The sequence below is a fragment of the Crocodylus porosus genome, unplaced genomic scaffold, assembly GCF_001723895.1.
Source record: "Crocodylus porosus isolate Cpor-Errol unplaced genomic scaffold, CroPor_comp1, whole genome shotgun sequence".
Classification (NCBI taxonomy): Eukaryota; Metazoa; Chordata; order Crocodylia; family Crocodylidae; genus Crocodylus; species Crocodylus porosus.
The window spans coordinates 15,335,420-15,340,282 of NW_017728951.1; positions in this window are offsets into that span (position 1 = coordinate 15,335,420).

Consider the following 4,863-nt stretch of genomic DNA (forward strand, 5'->3'; position numbering starts at 1 on the left):
GCACCTTGCCGGGGTCATCTGACCCCGGTGCTCTTTCCTGCTCAGGCAGGGGGTCGGACTAGATGATCTACCTAGGTCCCTTCTGACTCTAGCTACTATGAAACTATGACACGGCGGGTTCTGCACTTTATGCTGTCACGTCCCTGAACTGCACAGCTTTGCATTCCCAGGGTCTCCATGAAGACCAGCCAGGAGCCACATGGTCAGAAGCTGCTGGGAAAGGGAGGCCAGCTTGTGGCTGGATCTACCATTTTGCCCACCCCTGCATTAACTGCATGTGTAGACATGCCCATTGCTTAGTGATAAGTCTCCCCTCTCCCTTTAAGACAGTATTGTTGTGCATCTGTCCGTGATGTTTGTTTTTCTTATTTGCCTAGTACCTCTGTTAAGCTTCACTTGCTTTTCTATGAGTTGCCCTTTGAGGTCATTTTATTCCTCAGTACACAATATTTATCTCACTGGCATAATAATCTTGCCTCCTACTCATGTGCTAATTTTTGTTTTCAATAGGTTATTAATATTTATGTGAACATTTGCTCCATCAATTTAACTAGCTCTATCTTTCACCATAGCAGTCTTTGCTCTCTTTTGCAATAGCAGTCTCAAGAAAAAGAGAAAGGGAAGGTGAAATTTGATGATCATTTTAAGGCACATTAGCCTCACCTACCATCTACTAATCTAAAGGATCTGGGTTTACACATTCCCTTTTTTTTTTTTTAGTATATTCTAAACAGTGTCTTTGATGCTTTTAAGAAAAAAATAACCATGTATGTGTCTTTCGATAAACATTCTTGGAATTTGGATCTAAGGCCATATTTCTGCCTCATGCTCCCCTCCAACCCCCCCAAAAGGTTAACCAATTTGCAGAAAGCATATATCCCCCTAATTTCAAATTTTCCACTTAAATTAAATCAAGTTAAAATAAATTGAATCAATTATGAATCATGTGCTGATTAATTTGGAGTGTTGCTGCCTTTTGTTCTGGTGTTAAGCTGAACCACTGGAGGCTTTCAAACATGTTTATATGAGAAACAGTGAGCTATCACATGCTCTGTTTTTCTTTGTGATGACAGTTGTGTGCATATGGTCAGAGAACATGCTCCTAAATGTGTATGAAACTTCTCTGCTTCACACCACCCCATGCAACCTATTTAAAATCAGTCTTTGTAGGGGGTATTTTAAAGGACCAGATTCTGCTGCTTTTACTTGTACTGAGCGCAACTACACAAGACATTTACTGCAGAACTGCCTAATTAGCTCTACAGTAAATGTCTCGGCATCTAGACATGCAACCTTATTAGGCTGCAGGAAACTACTTAATTCCACAGCACTGCACATGTAGGTGCCGATACACCCGCTGGGGCACATGGATGCTTCAGTGTAGGGGCTGCCTGCTGGCTAGCCCCGCACTGGAGCACCCTTGTGCCTGAGCCAGCCTCTGCAGCATGTTGAGCTTGGTCAGAGCAGCCCTGGAGTGGCAGGCTGACCCCTGGGGCCTCCTCCCAGCAAGGGCTGCTCTGACCTGGCTTATTGTGCTGCGGTCCTGGGCACGCATTCAAATGATGCACCCAGGAGCAATAAACTCTAGAGATCATTGCTTTGCATTAATCATGTATATGTGCCCACTGAGTACTAGCTTATAGCTTGAGTAGTCCTAGTTAAATCAGTGAGACTACCTGCAACTTAAGTTACTACACAGTGGGTGCATCTATACAAGATGCTTTACTCGAAATTAGAGCAAATTACTGTACAGTAAGCATCACCGGCTACATGTGCAGATGCTTACTGCGCAATAATTTGTTCTAATCATGAGTAAATTTGTCACCTGTAAATACAAGTAGCAAATTTACTCGGGAGTAATTACTGTACAATATGGCATGTATAGACAGCCAACCAGGAGCAAGTGTGCTCCTGGTCAGCTAAGCAGCAGAGGGCAGGAGATTGCTCCATGCCCCTGAGAGATTGCTCTCTGCTCCTGGGATAAGAATCTGGCAGCCCCCACCCCCTGATTGTGGAGCAGGGGCTGGGAAGCAAGAATCTTCCAGCCGATTACAGAGTGGGCACTGGGAGCTCCTTGCTGGCCCCACCCTGGCTCTGCCCCAGTGGCAGGCAGCTCCTGGGGGCAAGGAGCAATCTCCCAGCCCCGTCAGGAGCCAGCTGTCTCCTGGCCCCATGCTCCCTGCTAGCCCCTGGGTTAGCACCCCGGGGGAGCCTAAAGCTCCTCCTGGCTGCTGCAGGGGTCAGGAGCAGACTGCTCCTGTGAGCAGCAAATCTGCTCCCACTTCTCCGTACATGTAGATGCCTGCAAATTACTCTAGAGTAAACCCACCCGGAAGCATTTGCACATGTAAATGTGCCCAGTGATCCCTTTCCAGGATAGCACTTTTTAGGTAGCTGCCATAAGATGTATAGGCAGCACAACATGGGGTACCAACTTCAAAGTGCTCAGAACCACCACACTTGCAATGGTATATGGCTCAGCAGAATACTATATTCCTGCATGGACCGGAAGTTATCACCCTAAAAAGCTTGACACTTAACAGTGTGCTGATACTTCTAACTGACTGCACAATTTCCACACATACAGATATACTCTCTGGCATTAGATCAAGTGATATAAGACAGACCTTAACATCATTACTGGCAATAGAGGCAAGAGATGACAAAAATCACCTTCTCCATCAACTGTTAACTGAGGAAGCGTAAGAGGCTTAAAAGTTGTAAATTATTTTTACATGAAGCCCACAAGCTCCTAGAAGACTCTGAGAATGCTGAATTAAACCAATGGGGGGTAACAAAGTGGGCCAACCACTAGAAAAGGTCAGACTATACCAACACCAAATGACTCTGTCAAGTCATGCCCCCCACTGGGCATGACTTGACAGAGAAGCATAGGTCAAGCTGAACAGATTGAGATTATGGATACAGGCGCTTCAAAACAACACTTCACAAGATGAACATGTTGGACAGCCCCCTGTGTAAATGCGGTGTCCACCAAACAGCATAGTATTTAATCAGAAGCTGCCAACTTTACAAATGCCCAGGCGGGGTAAATGGAATCTGCACATTGAGTAATAATAGCAGACATTGGTTTATAGATTTGGAAGTTAATATCTGACACCGTAAGAAAGAAGCAGAAGGATAAGACTTTCTCATGCACATAGGTGTTTTCCTCAGTGAAGGCTATAGGGAGTGGCAAATAACCCGAGGTGATGAGCAGGTAAGCCTCTTTGGTAAAAGCTGCAATATTCAACACTTAGTGAGCCTATAAATTGCTGTGCATCTTAAATACCCAATAACCCAATCCATGTTCATGTACTATATGCAGTACATACATGGCTTTGCTTCTCTGAGGCACTAGAGGTAGATATGTGTTATATAAAGTGGCCACTGTGGAGGCACAATCCAATTTCTTTTCCTGATAATATGAACAGTCTGCTGAACATGTCACTATGCATATGGTAATGTATGTGGGATGTTCAAAGAACAAAATGTTCACAGTAAGTTATATAATGTATGCGAATTGAGCCTTTATATCTCTGTTTATTTTAATTTGTAAGTAAGTCTAGTGTTGACAAAAGGTAATGGATTCAATCAACAGCCCAGAAAGAAAGACATCAAGGAAAGGCCCTTTTCCATGGATCTGGCAGAGTGTGATTGCAAGCTCTCTGGGGCAGGTGCATCTTCTTGCTCTGTGTTTTGTATAGCACCCTGCAAAAGTAGAGCCAGAGTCTTAGGGAATTATAGGCCTTACTAGAATACAAATAACAAACATTAAGAACTAACTGCTGGCGACTGAGCTGCAATCAAAATAAATGATTTTAGGACAGGAGGAGAACACCATAATATCTGGTTGTTTCAAGGGGGTAAACAGTAGAAGTTGTCTATATAACAAAAACTGTGTTTATGTGAGGCGCATAGAGCTGAGGAGGTTAAAAAGTCTTAAGAGCTAGAAGCAATCTATACAATCAGTTTGAAGCATGGAGGCTGAAATAATTGCTGTGGAAATGCCAGCAAAAAATCAGACACAGAAAGCTTCGTGTGCTCCAGAAGGTGTAAGAAAGGCTCTGGAGACTGTGTAACCACTGCTCAAAGGCTACCCATAGAGTGGGCAGGCAAAGCCTTCGGTTAGGTGTTGTCAGGTGCTCATTATTTTTGACAGGTTCACTTTTGCAACTTTCTTTCATCTTGGTTTAAATTCCTTGTTTTTATAGGGCTCTGCATGTTCAACTTCCATGAATGCCAGTAGAAGCTATGTGGAGGACTCCAGGGCAAGTATCTAGTTTCTGACTGTAATAAGAACTGTCAGTCATGCTGTCAGAAACACTAAAACACTCAAAAGGCAATATACTGTCCTTCATTTCCTCATGCAATTTCTACTGATGATAATGGGAGTTGTATGTGTGGATTGGAGGGTATATATTGCCTTCAGTGTTCAAACTGTTAGAGGCAGACCTGTCCGAGACAGAGCTATTCTTTTTACACTAACTCATGGTAACAACAGTGAGCGTGTTAACTTAAACAATGGACTGGTGTCCTCTAATGATTTAAATATCATGTAAATTGGACATATTCTGGGAAGGATTAGTGACAGAATACTTAAAAGGGCAGTATCCAACTGGGATGCTGTATACAGAATCCAGTACATAGAAAAGTAGGGCTACACGGGACCTTAGGAGGTCATCTAGTCCAGTGGTTCTCAAACTTTTCCCTACCGAGATCCATTTACCAAGATCAATGGCTTGTCCCAACTCGCATTCCTCTGGCCCTGCCAGTGCGCGACCCACAGTCCCCCACCCGCCCTGCCCTGCTGCAAGCTTGCATCCGGCCACCTTCCCCCAGTGCTGGCAGACACTTCCCCCC